Source organism: Mustela nivalis (assembly GCF_964662115.1).
Source record: "Mustela nivalis genome assembly, chromosome: 13".
NCBI lineage: Eukaryota > Metazoa > Chordata > Mammalia > Carnivora > Mustelidae > Mustela > Mustela nivalis.
Genome location: NC_139032.1, coordinates 57,701,271 through 57,721,293, shown reverse-complemented (window position 1 = coordinate 57,721,293; position 20,023 = coordinate 57,701,271). Strand labels below are relative to the sequence as shown.

The 20,023-nt window shown below is 39.2% G+C and overlaps 2 long non-coding RNA genes across 2 annotated transcripts in view; one reads left to right on the top strand and one right to left on the bottom strand.

The window, feature by feature from the left end:
* The window catches only part of LOC309846075, a 277,012-nt gene that overhangs the window by 126,379 nt on the left and 130,610 nt on the right, over nt 1–20,023 (bottom strand). The gene's annotated exons all lie outside the window — the stretch shown is intronic.
* LOC309846074 overlaps nt 1–20,023 on the top strand; it is a 61,975-nt gene that overhangs the window by 27,798 nt on the left and 14,154 nt on the right. Inside the window, exon 2 of the long non-coding RNA XR_014301723.1 lies at nt 18,398–18,444. This is a non-coding gene — a long non-coding RNA (uncharacterized lncRNA). The remainder of the gene's footprint in view (nt 1–18,397; nt 18,445–20,023) is intronic.

Sequence of the window (20,023 nt, the reverse complement as noted above, 5' to 3'; positions counted from 1 at the left end):
TAGACTTATAGACAATTTTGGTGGGGGGGGGGTCATAGGATTTAACACACTGGCAAGAACCCTAGAGGATGAGGTGGTTCTTAGAGTCTTTAAAAAAGGAATGGCCACCAACAGTGTAAGAGGGTTCCCATTTCTCCATATCCTCTCCAACACGTTGTTTCCTGTCTTGCTAATTTTGGCCATTCTAACTGGTATAAGGTGGTATCTCAATGTGCAATACATGCCCTCCATAATACCCACCACCTGGCTCCCCCAATCTCCCACCCCCACCCCTTCAAAACCCTCAGATTGTTTTTCAGAGTCCATAGTCTCTCATGGTTCATCTCCTCTTCCAATTTCCCTCAACTCCCTTCTCTTCTCCATCTCCCCATGTCCTCCATGTTATTTGTTATGCTCCACAAATAAGTGAAACCATATGATAATTGACTTTCTCTGCTTGACTTATTTCACTCAGCATAATCTCTTCCAGTCCCATCCATGTTGATACAAAAGTTGGTTATTCATCCTTTCTGATGGAGACATAATACTCCATAGTGTACATGGACCACATCTTCCTTATCCATTTGTCCCTTGAAGGGCATCTTGTTTTTTTTCCACAGTTTGGCAACTGTAGCCATTGCTGCTATAAACGTTGGGGTACAGATGGTCCTTCTTTTCACTCTATATCTTTGGGGTAAATACCCAGTAGTGCAATTGCAGGGTCATAGGGAAGCTCTATTTTTAATTTCTTGAGGAATCTCCACACTGTTTTTCCAAAGTGGCTGCACCAACTTGCATTCCCACCAACAGTGTAAGAGAACTGGGTGTGGTGCATAAATAATGAATTCTGCTATGCTGAAAACAAACAAACAAATAAATAAATAAATACAAAGGAATGGCCAATGCTGAGTGAAATAGAAGTGCTTGAGCTAAGGAAAGTGGGCAAGCAGGAATGGCTGTATTATGTGAGGCCACAAAACATACTGGTTGATTTTGTTCTCTGGCAGGGCTCAGAAGAGACACCATTCATCAGGCCATCAGGAAAGCAGTGGTGAGATTAGCATCAGCATCATAGTCGTAGCTCTCCTCTGCAGGTCAGACCTGATAGTAGAAGGGGTGGTTACAGAGTGAGGCTCATAAATATCTGTAGGGATGATGACTTTCAATGTAATAGAGACTACAATAATTATAATGACCTTCAAGATCTGAGGGTCCAGTCAAGGGACCTGAGCTGCACAGAATTGTAGAGATGGTAATAGAGCATGATGTCTCTGACAGAAAAAGAAGTAGCGCCACCATGGCAAGTACATACTACTCCCCTAGTTCTCTTTTAAAAGGTACCTCTGACAGTTTACTTGGGTGATTGTGTACTGGGAAAGATAAAATGCTCAGACATTTTTGGAACTCAATCTGAGTTGTTATTGATACCTGGAGACCCAAAGCATCATTATAATTCTAATAAAAGGGAGGACCTACAGATACTGGGTAATAAATTAAGTCCTCACTAAAATCTGCTCAGAATGGGCCTCCTAGGTTAATGGATGCATGCAGTGGTCATTTTTTCTGTTCCTGATTGCACTGATACACTTGAATGTTAGAATAACCCTCGCATTAGGTTCTGTACGGTAAAAGAGTGAGGAAAGCCAAGTAGAAACTGTTGAAACAGTTTCCTTTACCTTCTTTCCTTTCCCAGCCGAGATAATAAATCAGAAACAATATCACATCCCTAGAGAATGACTGAAGACTATTGCTGGCTTAAACAAGGAGTAGCCTTCATCATAGCTACTTAGTGCCAGATACGGCCTAATTGCAAAAGCACATCAGTAAGTCTTCAGATACATTATATATGGCCATTGATCTGACAAAAGCAATTCTTTTCAATTTCAGTCAGGAAGGAGGATCAGAAAGAGTTTGTGTTCATGTTATGTGGCCAACACTATTCATTTATACTTTGGCCTCAGGGCTTTGTCAACTTTCCTGCCCACTGTCATAATATAGTTTGATGAGATCTGGACTGCCTAGGTATCCCACAGAACTATCACACTTCCACTTCATCGATGGCATGCTGATGTGCTCTAGATGGTGGGAGATAAATCCTACAAAGATTAAGGAACCTGCCATTTCAGTGAAGGTTTTAGGAATCTAATGGTCAGGAGTATATTGTGATAGCTCTCCAAAGTAAAAAATTGCAGCATCTTTTATTCCCTACCACTAAGATAGAAGCACAGTGCCAATAGACCTGTTTGGGTTCTGGAAGCAATGTATTCTATACCTAGGATCATTGCTTTGGCTCACATACCAGATAATATGGAAGGCTGCCAGCTCTGAGTGAGACCTGGAAAAGAAAAGGGCTCTGCCAATAAGATCAGGAGAACCTTCTGGGGTTGGAAGCATCGATGATGGGAAAAGATGCAGTATGGAGTTTCTGTTAAGATCCAGTGGGGGAGGGGCACCTGGGTGGCTCAGTTGGTTGGGCGACTGCCTTCGGCTCAGGTCATGATCCTCGAGTCTCCGGATCGGTTCCTGAATTGGGCTCCCTGCTCGGCAGGGAGTCTGCTTCTTCCACTGACCTTTCTCCATTCATTCTCATTCTTTCTCTCTCTCTCAAATAAATAAATAAATAATCTTTTTCTTCAAAGATCTTATCCATTTATTTGACAGACAGAGATTACAAGCAGGCAGAGAAGCAGGCAGAGACAGAGGGGGAAGCAGGCTCCCTGCTGAGCAGAGAGCCCAATGCAGGGTTTGACCCTAGGACCCTGAGATCATGACCTGAGCTGAAGGCAGAGGCTTTAACCCACTGAGCCACCCAGGCGCCCCAATAAATAAATAATCTTAAAAAAAAAGATCCAGTGGGGGAATCATAGCGCAGGCCTTTAGAATTCTGACTATTGTAGCCTCTGAATGTTTAACTTATCAACAATAGAGATCAATGCTGAGCCCTTGATGGGGCACTATTCTTTGAGGAAGCCTATCAGGTACTTGCTGGCAAGTCAACTACATTGGGCCTTATCTATAATGGAAGAGCTGGTGGTTAGGGATAGGTGAACAGGGATAGATGGGATAGGTGACTTATTTTGGATATGAGTTTGCATTTCCTACCTGTAGTGCCTTGGCCACCATCACTATAGGCTTATGGAATGCCTAGTCTACACGCAGAATTCTCACACAGCTTAGTTTCCAAACATGGAACCTCCTTCACAGTAGAGGATTTGTGAAGTAGGTATGGGCCCACTGGTCATATATTGCACCATCCAGGGTCAGCTGGCCTTAGAAAACATTGGAACAGTCTTTTAAAGGCAGAGCTGAAGTGCCAGCTTTGTAATAACACTCTGAAAGGGTGGGAAATATATAGAGAAAACTTTTGATGCTAGGCCTCCAATGGGAAGAATACACAGGTCTGGGAACCAAGGAATAAAAGATGTTTCAACCTGAGAAGGGTGTGATTACCAACTATATGATTACCAAACCCTTTAGGAATGAATGTTCAGGTCACACCACCAGATAGGCCACCAAGACCAGCCAAGGTGACAGATGACAGTGAGGAGAATTTAAAATGGAGAAGGCAGAGTATCAGTTGCAGGCCTGAAATCAACAGCAGTGATGAGAGCTGCAGTTCATTTCACTACCCGGCCCTTCCTCGAAAAGAAAGGCCCCTGAGAACCAAGGAGGAGCTGCTCTGCAATCCCCTGTAGAGAGGGAGATGTGCAACTATGAGAATGTGCCTCTCAGATCTCCTACTGTGGGGAGCATTATTACTGATGCCCCCAACTGCTGTATCTAAATACACCACTGCATTTGCTCAGAGGCTATGTTTCCTGTGGTATCTTTTAGCCAGTGAGGTGCACAGCAGAGATACTGCAGCAAGCCCAGCCCATTCCTGTGAGACAGAGTTCTCTGACTGATGGTTTTGGCCCAATTATTCTATATCAGCTTTGCAGAAACTTTCTGAAAGCTTCAGAGCAGTCTAAGGCTTTTCCTGTCGTACCTTCTTTCACGTTCTCCTTCCTATGAGTGAGATGTGTGTCATTCTGTGACAGATATCCTCCTTCTCTAGCTCCCTCTCCATTTTCTTTTTTTCCCCCCTTCTCCATTTTCTTTCACAGGCATTCCCACCAATTTCTTGCAAGTCTGATCTGATCTTGGTGTTTATTTCTTGGAAGACCTGAATGAACACAGGTAGGAGTAAGTTTACCCATTATATAGATGAAAAAACTATGCTTTGGAGAGGTGCAGAAGTGACCTGCACAAGGTTATACAGCCACTTAGTGGCAGAGCAATGATTTTAATCCAGGATTATCTGACTTCAAAGCCTGTGTGCCTAGATTTCATATTCTTGTTTTCCTGCCTCTGCCCTTTCTGTTTACTTCATTCTCTCTTAGTCTCCTGGAAAGGCTTTTGAATATTCCAGTCTGTCTCTACCTTGCAAAGGTAGGAAGAGTTTTTGACCGCACTTTTACCAGAATGTGAAAAGAAGAACATTTGTATTCCTGGGGTCTGTGACAGTTCTTGGAATTAAAAAGAGTCTCCGTGGGGAAGGAGAAACTCAGAGAACACAGTTGGGGCAGCTTTGCTGAGCTTGCCCTTTCCTGCTTGGAAATTCTCCTTGGAGAATTAAGTTATGAAAGTTCAGTTAAGGGGGAAAAAAGTTCAATTTTGTTTTATAAGAGAAACCATGTACCTTTATTCTCATTATCTTATTAGAACATGTCTCTCCACATAAAATCTTCTGTGATTTTGTAAGGTTTCTTCTTTTTTATTAACTAAAACACAAAATTTTAATGGTTAACACTGAAGTGAAAACCAAGGGCTATCTGGATTTTGTAGTCCAGGTGCTATGCCTATGGAATTCATTCACCTTTTTCCGACCAGTTTCTCTGTTCTCCTTTCTAGCAAAACTCTTACCTGTCTCCCCTGCCTCTCTTCCCATTCTTTGGTGAACTCCCACATCATTTCCTACCATTCCAAAGAGAATGTTCTTATGAAGGTCCCCAGTGGCCTTTAGGTTATAAAACTCAACATTCATTTTCTTAGTTCCCACTTTGCTTGTCCTCTACGCAATATTAATGTGCTTGATCACTTCCTCTTACCTTAAAGTGGTCTTTGTCAGAGATGCCTGGATGGCTCAGCCATTCGGTGTCTGCTTTCTACTCAGGTCCCAATCCTAGGGTCCTGATTGCCCTGGCCCTACATCAGGCCCCCCACTCAGAGGGAAGCCTTCTTCTCCCTCTCCCACTCCCCCTGCTTGTATTCCCTCTCGCTGTCTCTCTCTGTGTGTCAAATAAATAAATAAAATCTTTTAAAAAGTGGTCTTTGTCTTCACCTGTCTTTGGAGACACCACAGTTCCCTGCTTTTCTGCCATTTCATGAACTGCTTCTTCTCAAAATACATATTTTTTTTAGAGGGGGTAGTGAGGGCGGAAAGAACAGAAGGAGAGGCAAAGAGAGAATCTTTTTTTTTTTTAATTCAGTTTAATTAACATATAATGTATTATTAGTTTCAAAGGTAATTTAGTGGTTCATCAGTTGCTTATAACATCCAGTGCTCATTATATCAAGTTCCTTCCTTAATGCCCATCACCAAGTTAGCCCATCCCCCTACCCATCTCCCCTCCAGCAACCCTCAGTTTGTCTCTTATACTTAAGAATCTCTTATGGTTTGTATCCCTTTCTGGTTTTGTCTTATTTTTCCTTCTCTTTCCCATGTTCATTTGTTTGGTTTCTTACATCCCATATATGAATGATATCATGTATTTGTATTCCTATGACTTCCTCTGACTGACTTACTTCACTTAGCATAATACTGTCTAGTTCCATCCATGTCGTTGCAGATGGCAAGATTTCATTCTTTTTAATGGTTGAGTAATATTTCAGTGTGTGTGTGTATAATATGTTTTGTGTGTGTGTATATATATATATACACACACACACATAATGGAATACTGTGAGAGATATATACATATATATTTGAACAAACAATGATTTTGTTCATGTGAAATTTAAGAAACAAAACAGATGATCATAAGGGAAGGGGTGGGGAAAGGGAGAGAGTGAAGTAAAACATGAGAGACTTTTAATGATAGAGAACAAAGTGAGGGTTGATAGAGGGAACTGGGTGGTGGATGGCCTGAATGGGTAATGGGTGTGAAGGAGGGCACTTGTGATGAGCACTTGGTGGTATATGTAAGTGATGAATCACTAAATTCTACACCTGAAACCAATTTTACCCTATATGTTAACTAGCTAGAATTTAAATAAAAACTTGAAGTTAAAAAAAGTGAAATTCAGGGATTTTTGAAAGGCTCAAGTCTCAGTCTGAACTCTTTTTTTCTGATTAATATCATCATTCAGCCTTTTACTAATCACCTGGGAGTTGGAAGTGTGTAGGGGTGAGGAGGAGAAGAATTTCAGTAGCTGGGGGGAATGTGGGGCAGCTTATTCATAAGGTCTGAGAGAGAGGGAGTTTATTTGTTGAGATGTGGTGATTAAACCCCCAAAGTGAATTTTGAGAGACAGCTGCACATAGAAAAGAGATGATGATTAAAATTAATTACTGTTGTTGTAAATGTTTTGCATTTCCACAGCAATTTGTATTTACTAAGAATTTTATAATCACTTATTAACTCTCCATCACCAGAGACTTGTGACATAGGCAACATTATTGCAAATGTTTGTTTTTGTCTTCTGGGAAGAAATATGAGCTGCTTTGGCCACATATTAGGATTAAGGAATCAAAATCCTTACTGCAGCTCTTTCACTCATGTGATTTTGAGAATCCATATGAGAACTTGAACATTGTCTTACTCTATAATTTTATTATGAAGAACAATTCATAAAGATGGATCCGGGGTTTGGTAAATTTAAAAAGATATATGCAGGAGCACCTTGGTGCCTCAGTTGGTTAAGTGTCGGACTCTTGGTCATGATCTCAGGGTCATGAGATGGTACCCAGCATTGGGTTCCACGCTCAGTGCAGAGTCTGCTTGAGATTCTCTCTCTCCCTCTCTTTCTGCCCCTCCATCAGTGATCCCATCTTGGGGTCATGAGATCAAGCCCTGAGTCGGGCTCCTTACTCAGCCAGGAGTCTGTTTTTCTCCCTTTGCCCCTCCTCCTGTGCACACACTTTTTCTCTCTCTCTCGGATAAATAAATCTTTACAAAGAAGATATATGTAGGTATGTAATAACAATACTAACGTCTCAAATTCATTTCCTCCAGGTTTTTGAAAAATAAAATGAACAATAGTACCTAGATCATATTTTTACATATCAAGTATTTAGCCCAGTGCCTCACATATTAATAAATGCTTAATAAACAATACCTATTATCAATACTGTAATAAGACCCATATAATATATGCATTTTTTGCTTCCATTTGATTATATTAGTGTTCCTGTCTTTGGATAAAGATGCATGCAGGCATACATTCACTTACTCAGCAATATTTATTGAGTGCCTACCATTTATCATGCAGTATTCCTGGAGCTAGAGATACAGTGGTAAACAAAAAGGACTTCCTGCTCTCATGAAGTTTATATTTTGGTAGGAGGGAGACAGCTCACATTATCATGATCATGGGCTTATATTCCAGTAGGAGTGCAGCCAATGTAGAGAGATAGAAGCATGATTTAGAAAACATGTGAGAAACTTTTTTCTGACTTTTATATAAAAATGGTAATTTATTATAGCAGTAGGTTAAGTACGTATAAACTTTTCATTTTTATAAAAGTATTAAATGTATAATTATATATTTTATTTTAAAAATAAACATAAATTTAGAACATTTTGAAAAGCAAGTATTATTTTATTTATAATTATGTAAATAATACCACTATGTTGAAATTTTTTAAAATAGAAAAATTATCCATAATTTCATTACAATATTATTCTTTTTCAATTGCCTTAGCATATATTTGTATATAGTTTATTCAGCATACATTTCCAAGAATTTTCCCATGCTGTTTCAGCATGGAAAAAAATGGGCTGTTTCCTGATATTTGGCCATGGCTTGGGGCTGCAGACAGTGCAGTGGGATGGTAACAGTGGGAGGGAATATCACATAAAGGCATTCTGAACTTAGCCCAGAGCCTGCTTTGAAGGGATGAGATAAAGAGAGGTATATTGGTATTACTGAGAAGATGAGTAGACAGAAGCAGGATTCAATCCCTGGGATATGTCAGTGCCTGGAGACCAGCGAGAAGGTTCTAGAAGTAGAGAGGAGCCTCAGATTCTCACCGTTGCCTTCTCAACCTTAGGTGATTTCTAGAGAAATACTTCCCCTACCCCCACAGCAAAGACCTGTACTTTTTTTCTGTTAAGATATTGGGGCTATGGATTGAGATGCAAGCCATAACCCCTTCTGAGATAATTTTGAAACAAGTTAATTTTGAGTTGTATAGGCCATAGATTTGGCCTCTTGCTTTCTTTTCTAGCTGCCACCAGTGTCTTAGGCTGAGTTCTTGCCTAGATATATCTAAATTGGGGTGCAGTTTCCTAATTTATTCCCTACTATTCAGATACTGAAATGAGTTTATGAACAATTTTTAGATTTTTAGGGTTAGATTAAAGTTATAAAATTGAAAAAGATGTTAAAAAGATCATCTGAGAAATTCCTCTCTGTGTCCCTGACCCTGTCTGAAATGTTCATTGGTCTCTGCTTAAAATGTTAAACTTAAAAAAGTTTATTGTTCTGCTTAAATTGTTAGTTCCCTGATGGTGAAATTATATAAAATAAGAACAACAGTCACACAATTATTAGAAATTTTCATTAGTACTAGGGGTAAATGTTCCTGATTTTTATGTAAATGTGTTTTGGGCTCTTGCGCTTGCTTCAAGCCACTTTCCTGAGACACTACCTTGATTCTGCTCTGGACGTGAGCACTAGCTGCAAAACCCACAGGCTTTTTTTTTTTTTTTTTTTTTTTAACTTTTTATTTTTTATAAACATATATTTTTATCCCCAGGGGTACAGGTCTGTGAATCACCAGGTTTACACACTTCACAGCACTCACCAAAGCACATACCCTCCCCAATGTCCATAATCCCACCCCCTTCTCCCAAACCCCCTCCCCCCAGCAACCCTCAGTTTGTTTTGTGAGATTAAGAGTCACTTATGTTTAGTCTCCCTCCCAATCCCATTTTGTTTCATTTTTTCTTCTTCTACCCACTTAAGCCTCCTTTTTAATTAAATTTTTATTTATGTATTTAGTTCCAATATAATTAACATACAATGTTTGTATGTATGTATGTATGTGTGTGTGTGTGTGTGTGTGTGTATATATATATATATATATACATATATATGTATATATATATATATATATACACAGCCATTTGCAATGACATGGATGGAGTTAGAGTATATTATGCTAAGCGACATAGTCAGTGAAAGACAAATACTGAATTATGGTTTACAGTATAGTGATTCATCAGGTTTACAGTATAGTGATTCAACAATTCTATACATTATTCAGTGCTCATCAAGATATGTATACTCTTGGGGCACCTGGCTGGCTCAGTCAGTGGAGCATATGACTGTTGATCTTGGGGTTGTGAGTTTGAGTCCCGTGTTGTGTTGTGTTGTGTTGAGATTACATAAAAATAAAATCTAAAAAATAAAAAAAGATACATGTATGCTTAATCTCCTTCATCTCTTTCACCCATGTCCTAACCCACCTCCTCTGCTCCCTGCCCCCTGCCATAATCACTGGTTTGTTTTGTATATTTAAGAATCTGGTTCTTTGTTTGTCTCTCTTTTCTTTCTTTCTTTGTTTTGTTTTTTGAATTCCACATATGAGTAAAATCATATGGTATTTGTCTTTATCTATGAACTTCTTTCACTTAGCACTATACCTTCTAGATCCATCCATGTTGCAGCAAAAGGCAAGATATCATTCTTTTTTATGGCCAAATAACATTCCATTGTATATATAAACCATATCTCCTTTATCCATTCATTTATTGATGGACACTTGGGTTGCTTCCATTATTTGGCTATTGTAAATAATGCTGCAATAAACACAAGGGTGCATATATCTTTTTGAATTAGTGTTTTTGTATTCTTTGAGGAAATACCCAATGGTGGGATTACTGAATCATATAGTGATTTTATTTTTAATTTTTTGAGAAACCTCCATACTATTTTCCAAGGTGGCTGTAGCAGTTTGCATTCTTACCGACAGTGCATTAGGGTTCCTTTTTCTCCACATCCTCATAAAACTTGTTATTTCTTGAGGCGCCTGGGTGGCACAGTTGATTAAGCATCTGACTGTTGGTTTTGGCTCAGCGCTTTTTTAAAATATTTTATATTTTTATTTGACAGACAGAGATCATAAGTAGGGAGATAAGCAGGCAGAGAGAGAGGGGGAAGCTGGCTCTCTGCTGAGCAGACAGCCCAATGTGGGGCTCGATCCCAGGACCCTGGGATCATGTCCTGAGCCAAAGTCAGAGGCTTTAACCCACTGAGCCACCCAGGTGCCCCTTGGCTCAGCTTTTGATCTCAGGGTCATGAAACCAAGCCCCAAGTAGGGATCCACACTGGGCGTGGAACCTGCTTAAGATTCTCTCTCCCTCTGCCCCTCCCCCTGCTCCCTCTCTCTAAAATAAATAAATAAATCTTTTAAAAAACTTGTTATTTAATGTTTTTAATTTTAGCCATTCTGACAGGTGTGAGGTGATAGTTAATTGAGATTTTGATTTGCATTTCCCTAATGATGAGTAATATTCAGTTTTTTCATGTCTGTTGGTCATCTGTACGTCTTCTTTGGAGAAATATCTCTTCATGTCTTCTATCCATTTTTTAAAAGATTTTATTTATTTATTTGATAGACAGAGATCACAAGTAGGCAGAGAGGCAGGCAGAGAGAGAGGAGAGAGGAGGAAGCAGGCTTCCCTGCAGAGCAGAGAGCCCGAGGCAGGGCTCAATCCCAGGACCCTGGGATCATGACCTGAGCTGAAAGCAGAGGCTTTAACCCACTGAGCCACCCAGGTGCCCCTTCTACTCATTTTTTTTTAATTGGGTTATTTATTTTGGGGGTGTTGAGTTGTAGAATTTCTTTATGTATTTTGGCTATTAACTCCTTCTCAGATATATCATTTACAAATATTTTCTCCCATTCAGTAGGTTGTCTTTTTGTTGTTTCCTTTCCTGTGCAGAAGCTTTTTACTTTGATAGTTTAGTTCCCAATAGTTTATTTTTAATTTTATTTTATTTCCCTTGCCTTAGGAGACATATCTAGAAAAAACCTTCAAGTTTTTTACTCTAGACATGAGGCCCACAGATTCCTGGTACCTCCTTTAATGGAGAGGCATCCATGCTCTGCCCTTCTGTTGGAAAATCCTGTAAGGATAAGGAGCAATAGAACATTTCAGGAGAATATGCTCAGATGATGTCTCTGAACTCAGGTTCCTTCTGTTTTACCAAAGAAAAAGTCAACCTGGTCATCACCTGATTTAAAGAGACCCAGGTGTAAGCCCCCAGTATCAGTTAAGTATGCGGAGAAACCTGCACAAAACATATGTCATCTTAGGCACGGAGAACTTAAATTTCAGGCTTGGATTAAGCCCCAAGAAACATTAGGGAGACAACCAACAATTTTTCTATTTTACATGTAAATGCTAATTTCACTTGCAAAAGAGAAGTACTAAAATAGTATTATGATTTTAACAGTAGAAATGTAGGAGTATGAAATTTGTAATGTTATAGACACATTAAGCATGAAAGGCAAATACCACATCAGAGTTGGCTGGGTATCCAGATTTCAGCTGAAATTCTCTGAAAGGGTTACAATGGCTCGCTAGTTCCACTGACTAAAGGGCCCTAGTGTTAGGAGAAGGAAGAGGTAAAAAGAGGATATAGAGAGAAGGTGAGGCAGTTTTAATGTTTGTGACATCTTCTTAGTTCTTCTCAGGAGGCTGTTCTTGGATTTGAATATTTACAGTAGTGTATATTCTCTTGCTAGAGTATGGGTACTTGAGGTTTAATTTAATAACTGTTACTTGGGATAATACAGACTGCTGCTTATGATGACTGTGATAGCTTGAGGACTGTCTTAATATGCTTGGGCTTCTATATCAAAATACAATAGACTGGGTGGCTTATAAACAACAGAAATTAATTCTCACAGTTTTGGGACTGGCTGGGACATCCAAGATTAAGGTGCTGGTAGATTCAATGTCTTATGAGGGCCTGCTTCCTGGTGATCTGCTTGCTGTATCTTTAGATGGCAGAAAGCCTAGAGGTAAAGCAAGTCATTTCCTGACTCTTGTAAGGTAACTCTAATCCCATTTGTGAGTCCTCTGCATGCCTGTCCTTATTTAATCCTACTTATCTTCCAAAGGCCCCACTTCCTAATACCAGCACATTGGGGTTAGGGTTTCAACATATGAATTAGGAGGGGGGAACACAACCATACAGTTTATAACAAAAATATGTGATAATCTGCAAATCTGATTGCTTCAATCCTCTGCTCAAAATCCTCCAATGGGTCCCAGTGCCAACAGCACAAAATCACTCATTTTCTGTTGGTTTGCTCATATTATTTCTTCATTCTTTCTACAAATATCTATTGAGTAGCAGAAATTGGAGATATAGCAGTCAAGAAAACAGACAAAGGCGACCCATTCCTCCTGCAGCTTGTATTTTGTGGTTGAGCCAAACAGTTGGAGATGATATTCTGACAATAAACTAATGTGGCTTTTTTTTTCATGGACATCCTAACCCCAATCATATTTCCTATATCCAATCATATTCAGCTGCAGCCATTCCACCAATACAGTCCCTACCTAAAGAAGGGACATACTGTAAAATTCCCTCCAGAGAGGAAGATGAAGTAAAAAGAAGCACTTTTGTTTTGAGAGTAGGGATATGAATGTGGGAAGATGCAGTGGAAATACTGACATTGGGAGAAGGGTGACATGAGATCCTTTGAGCTTGGTGGCAGGTACAAACCAAGGAAAAGCTGTGTTTGACATGCAGATAGAGAGGGGAGAGTGGGCAGCAGGGGAGCATCTGTGAAGGCAAGTGTCTAAGTAGACCTTCTCAAATAATGCTGCTGGTTCCCAATGGTCTGTATCGAGAATATAAGAGACTCAAAAGTGCCTCTATGGCCCCAGAATTGTGAACACAGCAAGACCAGGAACTCCTGGGTTACTGAGATGATGTCAGTAATGGAGGTTGGTGCCCCCAGAGTTCTGGTGGTGGTGTTTTTTCATCCCAAATGGATTCTAGAAGGATAGAAAATGACAGAGATGGATTAGATAGAGATAAACAGGATGAAACAGCTAAACTGCAGGCCAGCAGAAAAAGAGCGTGGAGACCAGCTATACCTCCATGTTACCAAGGAAGAGTAATAAGCATTCCCTTACAACAGCACGGTGTGCTTGAGAAGGAGGAAAGGGAGGGGAAGAAGACTCCTATGAGGGCTGAACTTTGAATTGACTTAAAACTTACTGGAAAACAGGGTATCTGGGTGGCTCAGGGGGTTAAGCCTCTGCCTTCAGCTCAAGTCATAATCTAAGGGTCCTGGGATCAAGCCCCATGTCGGGCTCTCTGCTCAGCAGGGAGCCTGCCCCCCCACCTCTCTCTCTGCCTGCCTCTCTGCCTACTTGTGATCTCTCTCTCCGTCATAAATTAAAAAATCTTTTTAAAAAATCTTGAAAAGATCAAGGGGAAAAGGAGAGAATGAAAAGAAGGCTGAACTGATAGGAAAGGTTTAGCTCATGAGAGTCTTTTTCACCACAAAGCAGAAGTATAATATTTGTTGATTAATGTTTTAAAACACAAGTTTCAGGATGTTACATCTCTGCTTAAAATTCTCCAGTGGCTTCCCACTGCATTGAAGATGAGTCCTAAATTCTTAATAGAGCCTAGAAGCCTCCATGATATTTTGGTCCTGCCTACCTTTCCAACACCTGTAGCATCATTCTAGTTTAACCAGTTATTATAATAACAAACTAATATTTATTGAACAATTAAATTACTCACCTCACAAAAACCAAGGTCCAGACAGGTTATGTAAATTATCCAAGGTCACTCAGCCAGTGGAGGGGGATTCAAATCCAGGCCATTTGGCTTTGGAGCCTGGACTCTTCATCACCATACTGTACTGCTTGCTTTACTTCCTCATGTGCAGGTTCTTTCCACTTCAACACATTTTTGTTTTTTAAAAATTTATTTATTTATTCATTTATTTTTTTGAGAGAGAGAGAACAACGGGAAGGAGCAGACGGAGAGGGGGAGAGAGTCTTAAACAGACTTCACAACAACCCTGAGATCATGACCTAAGCCAAACCTAAGAGTCAGATGCTTAACCAACTGTGCCACCAGGTGCCCTCCCTTTTTAAAAAGATTTTATTTATTTATTTGACAGAGAGAGAGAGAGAGAGATCACAAGTAGGCAGAGAGGCAGGCAGAGGGAGAGGAAGAAGCAGGCTTCCTGCTAAGTAGAGAGCCGGATGCAGTGCTTGATCCCAGGACCCTGAGACCATGACCTGAGCCAAAGGCAGAGGCTTAACCCACTGAACCACCCAGGCACCCCTGGGTGCCCCTTTTCTACACCTTTGTATACATTATTACCTCTGTGTAGAATGCTTTTCTTCAATTTAACTCACTCTTTTGGTCTCAATCTAAATATTACTTCCTCCGCAAACCTTTCTCTGACAGCCACATCCCCAAGGTTAGGCTTTGTTCCAGTGCTATACACAGTCAGAATACTCTACTTTTTCCCAAGTAGCACTTTTGTGTGTGTGATTTTATATTTATTTGTGTGATAATGTAGTGCTGGTGGGAGGATAAAAATTTTAAAACTCAAACACATATGCCAAAGAAAAGTAACTTAAAAAAACAGAAGGACACTACATAATCCTTATAGGGACTATCCACCAAGATGATCTAACAATTGTAAATATCTATGCTCCCAATATGGGAGCAGCCAATTACTTAAGAAAACTGTTAATCAAGATAAAGAATCATATTGACATGAAGACACTAATCGTAGGAGATCTTAACATGCCTCTCTCAGAAATAGATCATCGAGGCAGAAAATCAATAAAGAAACAAGAGCATTGAATGACACATTGGACCAGATGGACCTCATAGATATATACAGAACTTTCCACCCTAAAACAACAGAATACTCATTCTTCTCAAGTGCACACGGAACGTTCTCCAGAATAGACCACCTACTGGGTCACAAATCAGGACTCAACTGATACCAAAAAACTGAGATGATTCCTTGCATATTCTCAGATCACAATGCTTTGAAACTGGAACTCAATCACAAGGAAAAGTTCAGAAGGAACTCAAACACCTGGAAGCTAAAAACTACCTTGCTTAAGAATGCTTGGATCAACCAGGAGATCAAAGAACTGAAACAATTCATGGAAACCAATGAGAATGAAGACACTTCGGTCCAAAACCTATGGCATACAGCAAAGGCGGTCCTAAGGGGGAAATACATAGCCATCCAAGCCTCCCTCAAAAAGTTGAAAAATCCAGAACACACCAGCTATCTCTACACCTTAAAGAACTGGAGAATCAACAACAAATCAAACCAACTCCACACATAAGAAGGGAAATCATCAAGATTAGAGCTGAAATCAATGAGGTAGAAACCAGAGATACAGTAGAACCTAACAATGAAACTAGAAGCTGGTTTTTTGAAAGAATCAATAACATCGATAAACCATTGGCCACACTAATCCAAAAGAAAAGAGAGAAAGCCCCAATTAATAAAATTATGAATGAAAAGGGAGAGATCACAACTAACACCAAGGAAGTAGAAACAATCATCAGAAGTTATTATCAACAGTTATATGCCAATAAGCTAAGCAACCTAGATGAAATGGATGCATTCCTGGAAAACCAAAAACTCCCAAAATTGAACCAGGAAGAAATTGACAACCTGAATAGACCGATATCTAGTAACGAGATTGAAGCAGTGATCAAAAACCTCCCAAAAAACAAGAGCCCAGGACCTGATGGATTCCCTGGGGAATTCTACCAAACTTTCAAAGAAGAAATAACACCTATTCTCCTGAAGCTGTTTCAAAAAATTGAAGCAGAAGGAAAACTTCCAGACTCTTTCTATGAAGCCAGCATTACCCTGATCCCCAAACCAGGCAAAGACCCTACCAAAAAGGAGAATTTCAGACCAATATCACTGATGAATATGGATGCTAAGATTCTCAACAAGATCCTAGCCAACAGGATCCAACAGCACATTAAAAAGATTATCCATCATGGCCAGGTGGGATTCTTCCCTGGGCTACAAGGATGGTTCAACATTTGCAAATCAATCAATGTGATAGAACAAATTAATATGAGAAGAGAGAAGAACCACATGGTCCTCTCAATTGATGCAGAGAAAGCATTTGACAAAATCCAGCATCCGTTCCTGATTAAAACACTTATATAGTATAGGGATAGAGGGAACATTCCTGAACTTCATCAAATCTATCTATGAAAGACCCACAGCAAATATCATCCTCAATGGGAAAAAGCTTGCAGCCTTCCCGTTGAGATCAGGAACATGACAAGGATGCCCACTCTCATCACTCTTGTTCAACAGAGTATTAGAAGTCCTAGCAACAGCGATCAGACAACAAAGAGAAATAAAAGGTATCCAAATTGGCAATGAAGAAGTCAAACTCTCTCTCTTCGTAGATGACATGATTCTTTATATGGAAAACCCAAAAGACTTCACTCCCAAACTATTAGAACTCATACAGCAATTCAGTAACGTGGCAGGATACAAAGTCAATGTGCAGAAATCAGTGGCTTTCTTATACACTAACAATGAAAATACAGAAAGGGAAATTAGAGAATCGATCCCATTTACTATAGCACCAAGAACCATAAGATTCCTGGGAATAAACCTAACCAAAGAGGTAAAGGATCTGTACTCGAGGAACTACAGAACACTCATGAAAGAAATTGAAGAAGACACAAAAAGATGGAAGACCATTCCATGCTCTTGGATTGGAAGAATAAACATTGTTAAAATGTTTATTTATCTATGCTGCCTAGAGCAATATAAATTAAATTAAATTATTAAATTAATTATTATTAATTTAAATTAAATTTTATTAATTACATTAAATTATTAAATTAAAATATAAATATAAAAATATTTATCTATACTGCCTAGAGCAATCTATACTTTTAATGCCATTCCGATCAAATTCCACCGGTATTTTTCAAAGAGCTGGGCAAATAATCCAAAAATTTGTATGGAATCAGAAGAGACCCTGAGTCACTAAGGAAATGTTGAAAAACAAAAATAAAACAGGGGGCATCACGTACCTGATTTCAAGCTTTACTAGAAAGCTGTGATCACCAAGACAGCATGGTACTGGCATAAAAACAGACACATCGACCAGTGGAATAGCCCAGATATGGACCCTCAAGTCTATGGTCAAATAATCTTCGACAAAACAGGAAAAAATATACAGTGGAAAAAAGACAGTCTCTTCAATAAATGCTGCTGGGAAAACTGGACAGCTATATGTAAGAAGAATGAAACCCGACCATTCTCTTACACCATACACAAAGATAAACTCATTTTCTTTTTCAACATTCCTTTGGCTCTTTGTGGTCTTTTCTGGTTCCATATAACTTTTAGGATTATTTGTTCAGCTCTGTGAAAAAAGTTCATGGTATTTTGATAGGGATTGCATTGAATGCTTAGATTGCTCTGATAGCATAGACATTGTTTCAGTATTTGTTCTTTCAATCCATGAGCACAGAAAGTTTTTCTATTTGTTTGTTTCTCCCTCAATTTCTTTCATGAATATCCTATAGTTTTCTGAGTATAGATTCGTTGCCTCTTTGGTTAGGTTTATTCCTAAGTATTTTATGGTTTTGGGTGCAATTGTAAATAAGATTTGTTCCTTAATTTCTGTTTCTTCTGTCTCATTGTTAGTGTATAGAAATACAACTGGTTTCTATGCATTTATTTTATATCCTGCCACTTTGCTGAATTCCTGTGTGAGTTCTAGTACTTTGGGGGTGGAGTCTTTTGGGTTTCCCACATAGAACATCATGTCATCTGCAAAGAGTGAGAGTTTGACTACTTCTTTGCCAATTCAGATGCCTTTTATTTCTTTTTGTTGTCTGATTGCTGAGTCTAGGACTTCTAGTACTATGTTGAACGGTGTGGTGAAAGTGGACATCCCTGGTCAGTTCCTGACCTTCAGGGAAAAGCTCTCAGTTTTTCCCCATTGAGAATGATACTTGCTGTGGACTTTTCATATATGGCTTTTATAATATTAAGGTATGTTCCTTCTATCCCTACACTGTGAAGAGTTTAAATCAAGAAAGGGTGCTGTACTTTGTCAGATGCTTTTTCTGCATCTATTGAGAAGATATTATGGTTCTTGTCCTTTCTTTGATTAATGTGATGTATCACATTGATTTGCAGATGTTGAACCACCCTTGCAGCCCAGGACTAAATCCCACTTGGTCATGGTGAGTAATCCTCCTGAATTTTTTTCTTTAATTTTATTTATTTATTTGACAGACAGAGATCATAAGTAGGCAGAGAGAGAGAGAGAGGAGAAAGCAGGCTCCCTGCAGAGCAGAGAGCCTGGTGTGGGGCTCAATCCCAGGGCCCTGGGTTCATGACCTGAGCTGAAGGCAGAGGCTTTAACCCACTGAGCCACCCTGGTGCCCCGTGAGTAATCCTTCTAATGTACTGTTGGATCCTACTGACTGGTATTTTGGTGAGAATTTTTGCATCCGTGTTCATTAAGGATATTGGTCTGTGATTTTCCTTTTTGGTGGGGTCTATGTCTGGTTTTGGTATCAAGGTAACGATGACCTTATGAAAAGAGTTTGGAAGTTTTCTTTCTATTTCTGTTTTTCGAGCATGTGTTGTGATGAGCACTGGGTATTGTATGCAACTAATGAATCATTGAACACGACATGAAAAACTAATTATGTACTATACAGTGTCTAACTAAACATAATAATTAAAAATGAAACAGCTTCAGAAGAATATATATTAATTCTTCTTTAAATGTTTGGTAGAATTCCCCTGGGAAGCCATCTGGCCCTGGGCTCTTGTTTTTTGGGAGATTTTTGATTACTGCTTCAATTTCCTTGCTGGTTTTGAGTCTGTTCAGGTTTCTGTTTCAGTTTTGGTAGTTTATATGTCTCTAGGAATGCATTTATTTCTTTCAGATTGCCTAATTTGTTGGCATATATGTTCTTACGTGTTTTTATAATATATTCTTATAATTGATTCCTTCAGTGTCAGTTGTGATCTCTTCTTTCATTCATGATTTTATTTATCTGGATCCTTTCTCTTTTCTTTTTATTAAGTCTGGGCAGGGGTCTATCAGTCTTATTAATTCTTTCAAAGAACCAGCTCCTAGTTTTGTTGATCTGTTATTTTGGTTTCTGTTCATTAGTTTCTGCTCTAATCTTTATTATTTCTCTTCTCCTCCTCAGTTTAGGCTTTATTTGCTGTTCTTTCTTCAGCTCTTTTAGGTGTAAGGTTAGGGTGTATATTTGAGACCTTTCTTGTTTCTTGAGAAAGGCTTATATTGCTATATACTTTCCTCTTACAACCACCTTTGCTGCATCCCAAAGATTTTGAACAGTTTTGTTTTCATTTTGTTTCCACGAATTTTTTAATTTCTTCTTTAATTCCCTGGTTGACCCATTCATTCTTTAGTAGCATACTCTTTAATTTCCATGTATTTGAGTTCTTTCCAAATTTCCTCTTGTGGTTGAGTTCCAGTTTCAAAGCATTGTGGTCTGAAAATATTCAGGGAATGATCCCAGTCTTTTGGTACAGGTTGAGACCTGATTTGTGACCCGGTATGTGATTTATTCTGGAGACTGTTCCATGTGAACTTGAGAAAGTGTGTATTCTGTTGCTTTAGGATGGAATATTCTGAATACATCTGTTAAGTCCATCTGGCCCGGTGTGTCATTCAAAACCTTTATTTCCTTGTTGATCTTATGCTTACATGATCTGTCCTTTGCAGTGAGGGGTGGGTGTTAAAGTTCGCTATTATTGTTGTATCATTATCAATGTGTT